This window comes from Streptopelia decaocto, assembly GCF_964273445.1.
Source record: "Streptopelia decaocto genome assembly, chromosome: 1".
Taxonomy (NCBI): domain Eukaryota; kingdom Metazoa; phylum Chordata; class Aves; order Columbiformes; family Columbidae; genus Streptopelia; species Streptopelia decaocto.
In genome coordinates this window covers 135,255,016-135,270,980 of record NC_138663.1, presented here as the reverse complement: position 1 = coordinate 135,270,980, position 15,965 = coordinate 135,255,016, and the positions used below count along the sequence as shown (strand labels likewise).

The 15,965-nt window shown below is 40.5% G+C and overlaps 1 protein-coding gene across 17 annotated transcripts in view; it reads right to left on the bottom strand.

Annotated features, from left to right (window-relative positions):
- LOC309441175 (uncharacterized protein) overlaps positions 1–15,965 on the bottom strand; it is a 262,238-nt gene that overhangs the window by 87,739 nt on the left and 158,534 nt on the right. For 3 of the 17 annotated variants that reach the window (XR_014184334.1, XR_014184335.1, XR_014184338.1), the window contains one exon: positions 10,520–10,632. The exons of the other annotated variants lie outside the window; for them this stretch is intronic. The gene's annotated coding sequence lies outside the window, so the exon portion shown is untranslated. The remainder of the gene's footprint in view (positions 1–10,519; positions 10,633–15,965) is intronic. 17 annotated transcript variants of the gene reach the window in all.

Here is a 15,965-nt window from a genome sequence, read left to right as displayed (position 1 = left end):
AAACAAAATGCAGTAACATAAACAAAACCTGTACTGCTATGCAATCGATTGGACAAACCGTCCAAATATGTGCAGAGCAGAGAGAATCCCTTCAGGTTTAACTAAAGGCGTGTTTGCCTGAGAAAGACTATCACTTTTTCCACCTGAAGTCAACAGTCTCACCAATGACTGTTCATCTACTTTTTCCTGGCAGTATTGTAAGGGAAGCTTTGGATTTGAATTCCAGCCAGACAAGGTATTTCCCACCATCCTTGGTCACTCATGGTTAGACTCCAGAACCAAGCATACCAGAGATGGTCCTGAGGATTACAATTGTTTAGAATGGCAGAGCAAACTATCTTTCCCTGTTAGACTTTTGGGTAGTCTCTCAGTAACAACATGATATGCATGAAAACTAGCAATTTACTTATCTTGGTCACATTTCAAAGCTGAGATGGACATCCATACCTGCTGATGCAGGCCTTGCTGCCAGCACTCCCACACCAGCCAAAATCTCTGAACGTATAACTCTGCTCTGGGAAAATGGCACATTTTGCATCAGCAGCTCTTCCTCCTTCATTGATTATGTCACAGCTTCTTTCACAACAAAAAATAGTGCTCACCCCTTCTTAGTCCACTTATCTCTATATTGCTGAGGGAAAGTGAATTGGATTCTTTACCATCTAGTGCATTGCAAACAATTAACCCCACTCTCACTGGAGGAACAGGCATCATGAAGAGTCTAATGGAGGAAGACAGGACCTTTTTACCTGTGATGAAGTCCAAGCAGGAAATAAACCAGGTTTCCATTCTAATTTGCAGTGTCAGCAGACACAGTCACCAACTTCTCATTTTCAAACCAAGCACACATGAAAAGATATTAAAGTCATACAGGTACTGAGACAATTATCATGCAACTCTAAAGATACAACTTTTACAGTCAGTTTTCAGAGGAGAACAGTGTTATTATTCTCTTTTTATCCTTTAAAGGTTTACTAGTAATCCTATTTTATGTGTATTAATTTTAAGTCACTTATAACGAGATTTGCAAAGGTATTGATTTCAATGGGAGTTAAGAGCTAAAGATCTTTATATGGAGCCACAGCCTTCATCCTATTAAAACTCTACATTTATTGTCTGCACACAAATCATTATAAAGCAGGCATTACTCAAGAAAGAACTCAATAGCAAGAGAAAAGCCCAATTAACAAGGAATTTGACACAATTATGAAAGTTTGGAAGTTGCCTGAGGTTGTGTTTGCCTGCAAATCATTGAGAAAAGATGAAAAGGGAAGAGTTGTTTCATCCCCACTTCCAAAGTATTATTTTCACTTCAGCTCTACATTATTAATTTTTAAAACCTAAAGCATTAGGACTTCTAAAAAGTCACAGGTAAGGAACAAAGGTGACATTAACTGGCTTTCTAGGGGATCTTTATTTTTCAACACTACTATCAGTGCTGGAGTTAGCCCCATCAATAGGTAAAAGGTTCCTGTCTACAGATTTTGGATGTTTGCAGATAATTAATCTGGCTTTTCTGAACCTAGACTTGTAGACGTTAAAGTCAGGTCAACACAAATAATGATAGAATGTACATTTTAATGCCTAAACATCTTCCCTTCAATTCCACACTCATGTATGTGAAAGAAGGAAAAGAAATTAGAACTGAGGGTCAACAGAAATAGACACTGGCTAATTAAAATAAGGAAATTTTTTTAATTACAAAAAACTGTTTTATTTTATTTTATTATTATAGACTTGAGTCTTTCATAAAAAATGGCACTGTAAATTCTCCAGCTAACACTGTAAAGTCAAGAGATAAATGACATCTATCAGTCTACACGTTTGCCTAAGGGGCACCAAAAAAGGTGAAGAGGCAGGGAGAATCACATCACCCATAGCTTTGTGATACCATCAAGGCATGTCAGGACAGCATTGCAGAATGCTTTTATGGCCTTATAAAATGCTGTGATGGTATTCATACACTTTCTTACACCAGCAAAATACTTGGTTGGATACCAACACAATGATCAATGTCTCCAGTGAACTTTCAGAGCTGCAAATTCCTGCCCTCCAGCATGCAACTGTTCTTACCCTTGTGCCAGCTACCCACAGATCTCTGGCTTGGAACCAGGTTTCTGTTCTCAAGGTGGGTTCAGATATATCATGATACAGCACTCTTGGTGAGCTGGAGATTTTATTTTCTCAGTTTTTATCCCTAACATTTTCCTAGAAAGCAGCCAGTTGAGCTAAACAAGGGTTCCCAATGCTCCTAGGACACGGATGGCTCTACTCAGCATGCAATGGCACAAGGTAGAGATGCTGGTTTCTCCAACTTGATCCTCCTGGGAGGGATAGCTACCCATACAGACACTGCCAGGACCAAAGAAAAGATCCACAGTTTCAGATGGACCTCAGGCTGGCTGTCTTAATTAACTCCCATGAGATAAAAACATGGCTGAATAAAATGGAGGAAGCTTAGGCCTTGCAACTACTGGGGCAGGGCCGGAGGTGAACACCACCAACCATAGGAGAGACCACCATCACCCCAACACTGAAGTCCTGTCTTAACTACTGGAGAGTGTCCAGAAGAGGGCTACAAAGTTGGTGAAGGATTTGGAGAGGAAGCCATATGAGGGGCGGCTGAATTCACTTGGTTTGTTCAGCCTGGAGAAGAGGAGACTGAGGTGAGAACTCCTGGCGGCTACAGCTTCCTCACAAGGGGAGGAGGAGGGGCAGGTGCCAAACTCTTCTCTTGAGCAACCAATGACAGAACCCAAGGGAATGGCAGGAACCAGGAGTGATTTAGGTTGGACATTAGGAAGAGGGGGATGCTTCAAGCATATGTAACACCAAGAATTCAACAAAAAACCTGCCAGGTTCATCAATATCAAATTAAAACAAAAAATTTCGCTTCATCAGAGAACTCATTCTATTGACCATGATGGGCCCATGAATACACTGATGCTCAAAGGCCAGTTCAGTTTTGCTGAAATTCACTCCTGGGTTGTGTCCTGAAGTGCCTAAAAAGACTCCCACTGGAGTGAGTATCACCTTTTCAGAATACCATGGAAGGCAGTCATGGCCCCAAGCCTGACAGTGTTCAAGAAGAGACTGGACAACACTCTCAGACACATGGGGTGAGCTGTGGGGTTGTCCTGTACAGGGGCAGGAGTTGGACTCGATCCTTGTGGGTCCCTTTCAACTCAGGATATTCTATGATTCTATAAAACATATTTATTTTGCTTAGTGGGCAAAGCTCTGGCAGACTTATTTACACTGTTTACAATAAAAGCAATGCAAAAAATATGCATAAGTTTGTACTATTCAGCAGGACACACTCTTACCCTAACAACTGAATGACAGCATGTTTGTTAAACAAGACCGGTTCTGACCCCCTTTTGCAGCTAAAAACAAATTAAAGTTATATTGCATGGCACAGAACTTGACAGTATAAAGCAATCAAACAACATGCTATATATTTCAGGAGGAAAAGATTGCTAACATTGGAAATGGTGAGTAATAAATACATGCATAAAGAGCCAGCAGAATCCTCTAAATTTTATTGAAAATAATGGAGCTCCTTTAACTTTTATTGTTTTTAAATTCCTTTTTTTATAATGAGTATTGCCAGCTGAACAGGTTTAATCTGAAAAGACAAAGTCATATTTAATGTAAAAAAGTGAAGAAGTTATCTACCAGTACCTCAAGACACCACTAAAATTAAACTGAAGGGTTTTCTGGGGAAAAAAATGTGTTCATGGTATTTTCTGCCTTTAAAGTACATACATAATTATAACTAGAACCAAACTCTTTCTGTCTCATGTGTTTGGGTAAACAAACACAAACTATTTAGAGGGATTTTCTTGATATGGATTTTTTTTTATATGTATATAATTTTTATTTTATGGACAGTTCTGTCTCAGAAACATAACAGAGAAAACTGAACAAACACTTTATTAAATGAGTTGAACTTCACGTTTCTTGTAAATGTTGACTGATTTGGGAGTGATAACACTTCTTTTTTGAGCAAGATCTATTCTACTTTGTGAGGTTTCAAGTTCAATTCAGTTCTCAAATTAGGGGTGAAATTAGACCCAAATATTGGCTTTGCTAATTGTAGTCGGATTCCTATAACAATACACAAGCAATGACCAATTTATCAAAACAAAGCTTACATAACTACTTTCATTTTGTTTCACTCACTGTTAAAGAAAAGGACAAAGTGAAAGTCATTTTTCTCCTAAAGTACTTAAACAGGATTAATTTTTATATACTTACTAGGGGTTGGATTGCACTGTAAGCCCATTATAGCGGAAAAAGAGAGAAGTGAAAGCTCCATTGGATCTGGAGGAGGATCAGAACTCACATCCACAAGTCCCACACTGTCACCATTCCCTGCAGCTCAGTCCTCATGACAGCTACTTTGTGGGGCACCTGGAGCAGATCTACAGCTGGGACACAATTCAGGGAATAACCCAAGAAGCCTCTTTATTCCCCTGCAGTAGGTAAACAGCAGATTTCTGCTTTCTTATTGCTCCCTGCAGTTTTGCTGCCAGGGTCCAAAGTGTCTCGCTGTGGAGACGAAACCCCACATCCACATCCGAAGGCTCACAATAGGCAAAGACATCCTGCATATCATTTCCAGACCCACACCTGGAGACAAGTACAACTTGGTGTTTCACCTTCTGTTTTGCTGCGTGACTATGAATGCTGTTGTTTGTAAAAAAACTTACCATGACACTTGCCCTTGTTTCATATGCCAGAGCATTCAAACTCAGCAATATGTTGCACTTAGAATCCATGCAGCATAAAGCTGAATGTACTGTTGAATAAAAAAAATACTACACAGGAGTAATAGCTCACAAACTGATCTTAGATACCTCACTATAGGTGCAGAGCAATTCCATTAAATCATAAAACAGAAAAAAGACACATCCTGCTCAGCCCTGGCTCATTACATTACCATTTCTTTTTGATTACAAAAAATAATAATAATAATAAACAAACAATCAAAACCCACCAACATTACACTAGTTATTTATCTAGTAGAATAATTTAAGATTTTTGGCACCATTGCAGTTAAGCTTTGTAATTTGTCTTGTAATATTTTTAATATACCACATGAATAGAAAACTGCATTTCAAAGAACTGCAAAGCCACAAGTTACATAACAACACCTGCAAAATGGAATCAGTTTTAACTCATAATAGGTATAATTAGCACAATATAAATTAATCACATTATATTTCAGTGCATCTTTAAAATGTTCCAGATGCTTTATGCTTTCAATACTTCATTTTCATTTACTCAAATTCTTATTAAACAAGGTTTGTACAACAACAGTACATAGACCTGACAGCTAAACACCAAACTGCTCTTATGTTTTTTTTATTACTGTGACTAAATTGGAGAAAATTATATTTTGTTTTCTGCTCACCCCTCAAACAAACCAAACAAGAACCTCAGCTAACAAACCTATCCAAATGTAGAGCTATACAGAAGGTGTGATAAGATGATATGTCAGTTCATACTTTGTTTTGTTTTTTTTTTCCTCTATGAAACTTCATGGTCTTAGCAAAGTAAAGAAAATAAAACAAGCTGAAGTAAAAACACTAATACGTGAGATTCTTAAAGACAGCCTCCTATGAATATTTCATCTTCCATATCCAGACTGAAACTCTCTTTGTTTACACTTCATCCTAAGCATTATTCTCTACCTTAAAATCTGGGTATCTGTTCCTAGATAAATTCTGGTTCATTCTTCTTGGTACAGCTTCAGTATTCCCCCTGCTTTCTCTTCTGTTGCCTATCTCATCCCTAAGTATTTTTCCACATAAGTCACATCTCCACCTGTAACCATTTTTACATCAGGAAACTGTTGACTACATGGCCAAACACTTACCTACAATGCACTTCTCACTATCACGGCTAAGAAAAAAGCCATGGTTTCATCGCCCATGTGAAAGCCCGGCTCGCAGCACGCAGCCAGCCTCAGGTCTCCTCCTGGGGCCTGACGCAGACAACTGAAGCCAGTGGAATTTACAGCACCACCGTGACCTCTGCCTTTAACCTTGAAAACGCTGTTATCTCTATGGCACCCTTCTTTTCTCTGGTAACACAGACAGATTCCTTTCAGAGGTTTTTCAGCTGGAGAGAATATTTCAACAATTATTATTCCTCTGACGACTCTAATACAGAAATTGTCCCACACAAAATGTTTTTCTTAGCTGCAAATGATAAATCTTCTGATTTTTGATCCTTCTGTGATCTCCCCTGTCTGCACAACTTCACCTACAACACTAGTCTTTCCCTAGTCAAATACCATAAATTGACATCTCTATTCCAGTAACCACTACTGTCACTCTCTCCCACTTCTCCGACATATTCTCCTTCTCCTTTTTCACTTCCTCAGTTTTGTCTGGAGCTAGATGATCTATCAAAAGAAAAAAACCTTGCCTCATTTTTCTTTCATTTTTTGTTCCTGTCCCTGTATGTCTGACCTCCATGAAGAAGTCTCAGTTCTAGAAATATTCTCTCTTATAAAGTCCTTGCTTGTGTTGCTCCTCCGCTGCCTCCTTTCTCAATGGGGAAGTTGATAAGGCTGCTTTCTCTCATTCCTTGGCATCCCCTTGGACTAAGCATTTCATTTGTTTTCTGCTTAGGTCATGTCCAGCTACAGCACAAAAAACAGTCTTCCACCAAGAAGTGTCTTCTGTTTCTCATACGAGTGCAGTTCAGTACACTGCTGATTTTTCTGTCCTCTTAGGTGTGTTGCTTCCTCTGCCTTCTAAGCTAAGTGAAGCAAATTATTAAGAAAATTCTTGGTGTGTAGAGACAACATATAAACATTCCATCCTAAATAGCATTTCAAGGTACTTAGACAAGCTTCATTACTGAATAATCTGAGCACTTAACAAGCTTTAGGTATTTATCCCCACAACAGCCCTGTAAGAGATCCCTATTTTTACCTGACTGGGAACTGAGGCATAGGAAAATTACTTATGCTACTTAACTGCAGGATATCTGTGATAACTCAGGAACCAAAGCTAAGCCTGATAACCCAGGCTTGAATGGTAATCTACAGACTGCTACTCCCACTTCCTAAATGATAAACGTTCAGCAAATCTTATGTATGTAGTGTTTTTTTTCCCCTGCTGCCCTTGGAGTGATCTGTGCTTAGATGGAAATCTGAACATCTGTTATCTAGTTCACTTTAACATTTATAAACTACTAAATAATGTTAAGAATGCTGAAAATAGAAGCTTAAAATTAACTCACAGGAATGGGAAGAAATGACAAACTGTGCTCCTGGGAAGAAATAACCAATTGTGTTCTTAATTCATTTAATATAATCATGAAATTAAGTCTGTGTAAACATATAAATATTACTGTAATGATCAATTAAAAGCAAGTTTTGAGATCAATTAACTTCTGGAAATCCTATAACAGCAAATATTCCACGTGAGAAGTTATAGGAGTACTACTGCTACACTGCTAAGGACATGTTATAACATTACCATGTACAGGAAAGTCAATTCTACCAGCATATATTATCCCTTGTTTCCATGCACACATTAGACCCACGATGTCCGTTTATGTATAAAGAGTACATCTAGATGAAATTACCCCAGTTTATGCATATGTCCCAAGCTGCACTTTTTAAACTGGGCCAGACTGAATTAAAAGAGAAAAAAAAAAAAAAAAAAGACATTCAAAACAAGGCCCTGCATGCCATGAAGTTTGGCACAATCCTAAACCATAACAAGGCCATGAATGAGCGTATGGCATTCACAAGTACCAACATGCTAACATTTAGTTTGATATATCTTACAGATGGCAGTATTTTGCCACAGCAGGGAGAAGATCTTGGCAGGGAAGCACAGAAAACAATAAACACTGAAGTTTTTAGAACCGGATTTTCAGAAACTGGACTACATATTTGTGACATCTGAAGCTAGTCTGGAAATAAAGCCTTTAATTTCCTCTGTAGCTGTTGCCAAGAACGCAAGAAAACCTTGAAAGGAGGAGGAGGAGATGAGTGAGACTGGCGTTGGAAGGTAAGGATTTGCAGCACCAGCAGCAGCAGGATGCGGTGGTACCCTCCCACCATAGTGAAGAAAACAATGATGATGGGTTTCCTTCTGCAAGGTCAAAAGCTCAGACTACTAAAAGTAAAGCTTAACTATCAAAAAAACCCATTACCCAATATATTTGTGGAGGTGAATACTCTAGGATATTGAACACTGCAACATCAACAAAAGGCTTTTAGCAGCATAGAATCATAGAATGCCTTTAGTTAGAAGGGACCCATAAGGATCATCAAGTCCAACTCCTGCCCCTGTATAGGACAACCCCACAGTTCACACCATGTGTCTGAGGGTGTTGTCCAGTCTCTTCTTGAACACTGTCAGGCTTGGGCCTTAACTGTCTCCCTGGGGAGCCTGTTCCAGTGCTCCACCACCCTCTGCATGAAGAACCTTTTCCTAATGTCCAACCTAAACCTCCCCTGACACATCTTCCTGCCATTTCCTTGGGTTCTGTCATTGATCACCAGAGAGAAGAGATCAGCATGATCAGCATGTGCCCCTCCTCCTCCCCTTGTGAGGAAGCTGTAGCCGCCATGAGGTCTCCCCTCAGTCTCCTCCAGGCTGAACAAACCAAGTGACTTTAGCTGATCCTCATATGGCTTCCCCTCTAAACCCTTCACCAGCTTTGTAGCCCTCTTCTGGACAATCTCCAGCAGCTTTCTATCTTTTTTATCCTGTGGCACCCAGACCTGCACACAGTGCTCCAGGTGAGGCCGCACCAGAGCAGAGCAGAACAATCACCTCCCTTGCCCGGCTGGCAATGCTGTGCTGGATGCACCCAGGACACGGGTGGCCCTCTTGGCTGCCAGGGCACTGTTGGCTCATGTTCAACTTGCCATCAATCGGAACCCCCAGATCTCTCTCCATGGAGCTGCTTTCCAGCATCTCATCCTCCAGTCTGTATGTGCAGCCAGGGTTGCCATGTCCCAGGTGCAAATCTGGCACTTGTCCTTGTTAAACTTCACATGGTTGGTGATTGCCCAGTTCTGCAATTTGTCTAGATCCCTCTGCAGGACCTCTCTGCCCTTGAGAGTGTCAACAGCTCTTCCCAATTTTGTGTCATTGGCAAACCAAGTATTCCATCAAATCCTGCATCTAAATCATTTATAAAGACATTGAAGAGTGCTGGCCCTGAGATGGATCACTGTGGAACCCACTAGTGTCACACAGCTCCTTGAGATTTGGCGTGCCATCCCATTGCTCATCACTGACTGGCCTGGTACTGCCCCCTTCCCCCTTCCAAACTAGTTCAAAGCCCTATCAATCATCCTTGCTACCCCCTGAGCAAACACCCTTTTCCCCTTCTGCGAGAGGTGCATCCCATTGGATGTGAGTAGACCTGGTGAAGTATAGACCAACCCATGGTTGAAAAACACAAAGTTCTGCCAATGACACCAGTCTCAGAGCCATGTGTTAAAGCAGAGCTTGCTTCTTTGTGAGTTAGCACTAGCTTTCCCAGACTCTGTGTAACTATAAAACCATCCTAACATAGCCAAGGAAAATAAAAGATTGGCTGACTCAAAACTAACACCAATAAAAAGGTGGATCTCTATTAGTAGAAACCTCACCTTGCTTCCATTATAGCCATATATATGTCACTGAGGGCTGCAACAAAGAACCATCTTCTGCATTTCACCATCCCTGCTCCATGTGGCATGTGGGACTGCAGGGGCAAGGCTCGGACCATTGTTTTGCCAGCGTGGTGTGCTGCCCTCCCTCTCCAACCAGCTCATTCCTGCAGCACCCAGTGAGGTGAGCTGTGCCAGGCTGGAGATGCTGACCAGGGCTGGCAATGGCCCAGCCACTCCAAGTCACCCCCGCAGGCCCTGGACGTGGCCAGGGAGACAGGATGGGATGGGATTGGGGTCAGAGTGGTGATCGGCTCAGCAGGGCCGAGGGCTGGGCAGGGGTGTGGTGTGTCAGAGCCAAGGCCGAAATGCAGCTTTGAAGATGAGGGTGAGCCCTGCTGAAGTTTCTCACAGCTCTCATCAAGATTGAACACCTGTGACCCAAGCCAAGACAGCAAAACATCGGTGGAAGTGGGGAAGGGGTGTGCTCAGGACCCTGGCATGTACAATTTGTACTCATAGATACGTACACAGCACATACTACTGTACTTCTGAGCGTGCAGGCAGCAAGTACCTGCTTCACCACCTCTGTGCCCTGGCCAGCCTCACTAAGTCCATGCGGGACAAGGGTGGTTCGCCTCCCTTCCAGCAGGAGGATTTACTCATCACAAATTCCCACTCCTCCTGGAAAAGAGGAGCCAGAAGGGATGGTGAGTCACCACTGCCTTCCCACAGTGCCCCTCCAGCTGCACCACTGTGTCTTATCCTCCATGCAGGAGAACCAGGAAAATCGCACGTGATGCCTGAGAGATGGCCATATCACAGACTCTTACTAAAAGCAACATTTACCATCTTGAAGAAGGAGGGCAACTGTGCACAGACCTCTTTATGGTTTGATGTACAAGACTCCTTGCAAACATACAAAACAGGCCTCCAGCATTCTGTGGTCTTTCTAGCGGGTCTCCTCGATCTGCTGACTACAAGATGCTGGTAGCCTGTAAGATATTACATGATAATCTCAAAAAATATTGTAGGATTTAAAAACTGAGAAAGAACAAAACATATGTACATCCCTGCACATGCAAGCCAGTACAGGAACAAGTGGGGAAAACAAGCCTCATAAAAGAGCATCAAAATTTTGCTTCATTTTTATCTATTGGTAAATGAAAACCACTGCACTATCACTGCCAAGGAAGGCCTTTGGTTTGTTTGTGTTCTCCAAAAGGTTCAGTAGCCCTTCAATTAAATAGGATTGGGAATCACTACTATAAAGCACCCATCACTGTAGCAGCTGAGCTCCTCCTGAGTAAATTAGATCTGCACCATACAGCACTGACTCAATTGAAAGGAGTTATTTGCTCTTCAACCCATTCTTTAATGCTTTTTATAAAAATTGTTGAGAGACTGAAAGAATGTTTTATAACAATCATCCTGCTGCTGGTAATGGAAATACTTTATTAAGAGTGCTCTGGAAGATGTTTTGGAAGTTAGTCTTTCATATGAGAGACTCGTTTGCTGAGGATACTACTTCAGAAAGCCAGCCTACCATTTTGCAGCATTTTTTGTTTCATTTCCTTCACCATTTTATGTTTAAATAAAGCCAGTCAAATTATGTCCTGAGGTCCTAGATTTTTATATCTTTATTTTATACCTTTATCCTTTTATTCAGTTTCCCAGCTCCTGAAATAATAAGCATTACTGTTATCATAAGCTAGCCAGTCACTCTACCACCATGCATAAGCAATCTAGTCCCAGTTTCTTTGTGACATTTTCCAGGGAGAAAGCTAAAGCTTATACTAAAATCGTAAAACAATGGATTTTGTATCCTGAATTGTTCCTCTTCAAGAGCTCTTCTGAACTATCATTACACATACCTTCAGCTTCCAGCCCACGAATCCTTCCAAGGAGACCCTGCCTGAACCCTGCCCATGAGGCAAATATGCAAAGTAACCATGAGCAGGGTGGTACACATCACCCAGTAGGCTATGCAAGTAACAAAAGGAAAAGTAGCTGCTGCTTCTTTGCAACACAATGTCGAAGGAAGGCTACCTTAAAAAAAACTGTCCAAAGCTCATCAGAGATGGCTAAAATTCCAATATGTTCTCCAGTGAACTGCTCAATACCTTTTTCCTTAATCTGCACTAGATGAGAGCTTTTCAAAAAATGAGCAAGCATGACTCAATTTTATGACCAATGCACCATTCGCAAAATGCCTTCCAACCAGATTGCAGTTCAAATAAGACATGTGTATTGTTGAAAAACAAAATATGCTGGCTGAACAGAATGTATTCATCTATATTAGTTTTTTTCTGTCTAAATCCAGCACACTGGGAGCTAAATTAATCTGCTGAGTGCTAAATTCATCTACTGAGAGCTACTGTAGATTCAGGGAAATGTTTTGAGTGCTGTAGCAAACAAGTCTCACTCGCTCAGGAGCCCTCTGTGGGCTGTTGGTGTTTTAACCATTTTGTCTGCTTTCAAGCAAGCAAGCAGCTGATAGATGAGGAAAACGCTCATTGATTTGCAGTGGCAGCACTACAGCCAACCAGCCATCAAACAAGGCACAATCATGAATCTCTCCAACTATGCATATTTATATGCAGCTGTCGTACCTCCAAGTCTCCAGTGAATACAAAGTGCTTGTGTGGCCACCAAGACGCACAATGCCATCCTGCAGCATGCTCTCACGTAACTATGGAAGGGGAAGACAGAATATACCGAAACACATTTCATTTTCCCTAGCTAGACTACCCCAGTAGAGTACATGTCTAATACTAGTATACTATGTTTCCATAAATTCTTAATCCAGCGGCATTTTCAAAGGGATAAATCATTTAAAGGAAACAAACATCTTGAAAGAATATATTTTCAGTAGGGTAGGCTGAGCTACAACAACATAGTAACACAGACAAGCTGTCTTGCCGACAGTGGTGATGCAGGGGTAGCACACAGGGGCACAAGATGCATCTTGCGAATGTAACTCCTCAAGTCAGAAGTGGGGGATAGGATGAGGAAGAGTGATACGGGGTTTTCCTTTTGTCTCAGCAAACTTTAAGGTTTCAAACATAACAAAAAAAAGGGACAGACCAGTGAGGCTGAAAGAGAAATGTCCTAGTAGAAACACAGACAGAGAAATGGCTCTGTGAAAAAGAAAAACCAGAGATCTGGCACTCGGCAGAAGGCTACGGAAGTAAATGCACTATGGATTCAGGGAGCCTGGCCAGTCTATTTAATGGTCAAACCATTAGGTGTCTACCAAACTAGAATGACATTTTAAGTTGCTTCTCACAGTATATTTGCCTGCATCAGAAGAAAGCTAATGCTGGAACCCAAATAGTGCAACCTCCAGAAGGGGTTAAAACAAAGCCTACAGACTCCACGTACAGGTGAGCATGGCTGCCTCTGGTCCAGCTCCCCACAGCTGGGCTCACTGGCACATCCCCATGAGGAAAGTCCATCCTAGGAGCTCCCTTGGGTTACTAAGTTAACACAGGAAACTTGAGCTCCCAAATTAAGCCAGACCTTGCTGCTCAGGCAAAGTCACGCTTGCAAACAAAGACGCACACAAAAGGTTGAAATCTATAATCATCACAAACCAAAGCCATAAATAAAAATCAAATTCATATATATTCTTAAAACATCTTCATTGAGTTGCTGGTAGTATTTCCATTTGCTACTCCCTTGCAAACTAGCCGTACTAAGACATAAAGGGTGAAAAAAGAGAACAGGATGGAGTATTTTCACATCTGGTATTTACAATTGAAAAAGACTACAATTGGGTTTTATTTACTGTGGCAATCAGATATAAACTTAACTCCTACTATGAAATTATTCTCGTATTTTCAGTTTCAAAGAACAATAGAAAAAGGCTTCCAGTAAATGCCAAAAGGAAATCTCCTACATAGTACATATATGCTAAATAAAACTGCTAATCTCAGAAAGATTGTGAGAGAAATCTACATCATTATAAGATCAAACTCCAAGTGGTATTGCATCAAAATGATGAAAATCTTGTATGGATCAGGAAATGAAGCAAATGGACCTATTTTATCTTCAAGTTTATTACTGAAAATGGGTTTTATGATTTGCTGTGCATAGTTAAAGTGCTACCCAGACAAATTACAGCTGCTCTTTTAACCTGAACATAAGATGGCACAGTTCCAGCCAATCTGAAGTATGGTTTCTAGGCAGGATGTCAAATCCCAGCCCCCTGGGTTCCAGAATGATGGATTGAACCTTGAAAGTTGCAGCAGAGCAGCATATGTGATTTCTGTATTGTATTTTGATCACTCATTAATATATTAAAGTATGTTCATGCATGTTATTCAGGGTTTTGGTTTATTGTTTTAAACTATCATTCAGGAAAAAAAAACAAAAAAAGTATTCTTTCCAAAGGTAAACAAATACTAAAAATGAAATGCTAATTTAAAGGTAAAAGAACTGCTTATAAATTTGTCTTTTCTTTGTTTACTGAAGAGGACACTGGGTAATGATGCAGCCAGAAGGGCACCATTTTAGAAGCCAGATCTTCTCACACAATTGACATATACAGCCCATATCTTAAAAATAAATAAATAAATAAATAAAAAGCTGTATTTTTTGCCTTATCAACTAATGCAAGTACATAACTATTAACCTTTTTTAAACAGTTTTTGGCATGCAAATATACTGTCCAAATGTTAGACATCAGACATACTTCTCCACCTGCTTGTTCTGATGCTCCAAATGTTGCCAGACCACCACTTCCCTAATTTATTTTCCTCTCTTCTGTGTCCCTTTTACTTTCAAGAACCATTTCCCTACAAAATTATAATTAAAACAAGGAAATCTATCCCCCCAGACTCCCCATGGGAAGCTGGGGGAAGGTGAAGGATATTGATATCATATATGAAGACTATTGCGGAGTCCCTCCTGATCGTGTGCTTAGGGAGAGGCTCCATGGACAGGCAGCATCTCCTGTTGTGTAGCACCCAGAATACTGAGGGGCTCTAGGCTCAGCCTGAGGGTACCATCAGTTTTCAATAAATAAATATGTTAGCAATACACAAGGGGGAAATTTTTCACAATGAATACGATCAGCCATTGGAATAAACTCCCCAGGGAAGTGGTGGATTCCCCAACATTGGACACTTCTAAGATTCAGCTGGCAATGGTGCTGGGCCATCTTGTCTAGACTGTGCTTTTTTCAAGAAAGGTTGGACCGGATAATCCTGTGGTCTCTTCCAACCTGGTATTCTATGAATCTGTGGTTCAATATCACCATATTGCACACTAAACCCCCTGAAGTCTTTAGCTGACCAAAATGCATGTAAATCCATACTGTAGAGTTTTCAGAATCAGAAGCAAAGTTCTTAAAAGATAGGGCACACACTTTTTGTAGAAGACAAAACTGAGGAGTTGAAAGTCAACATACAGCTATCTTAGGAATGAGTTGCACAGCTCAGCATTTTTTAAGCTCCTAATTTACATATTTTTTTCAGCTAGTTAATGTCTGCCTCCAGTACATATTGTTAAACATAGTATAAACATTGCAATTTTTCTGCTTTTTCAACTGCTATGGTTTTACCCTCCAGATTCCTCTGTTTTATGATGCAATTAAAAAATACTTTGATTTTTAATTTAGTAATGGAGTTACTAACCTCTAGCTTAAGAATGGCTTTAAATACATATTATCTATATATTTGAAACCACGGAAATGCAAATAATACAATTTCAGAATCTGGTTAATTTGCATTCCTGTAAGATTACCAGCTTAAAATAACCTATAGTTTTGAAAGTTCTGACATTGGCCAAGACTGTATAATAGACATACATAGAAGACTGAGGCAGGAAGGCACCTCTGGAGATCACCTGGACCAACTCTACTCAGTGTAGGGTCAGCCAGAGCAGGTTGCTCAGGGACGTGTCCATTGGGTTTTAAATATCTCCAAGGAAGGAGACTCCACAGACTCTCTGAGCAACCTGTGCCAGTGCTGACCACCCCTACAGTAAAAACTTGTGTTTTTCAAGACTTTTCACTGAATACTACTAAGAAAAGTCCAGGTCCATATTCTGTACTGCATCACACCAGGTTTGTATATACATCAGGCACATAATGTATTGTATTTAAGCATAAGAAATTAAAATGGCTAAAGTTCATTAGCTTACAAATATGCCTTCCCACCTTTCCAGCTAATTTTAGTATGTAGCTGAGGCCATGACACCAAGAACAACATGATAAGAAAACAAATCAAGATGTACTAACTGAAAGAAAAGATGGCAGAAATCCTTATTATCTCTGTGTTCTGATCTTTGCTCATAAGTATGTACAGAGAAACCAAAAAATGAC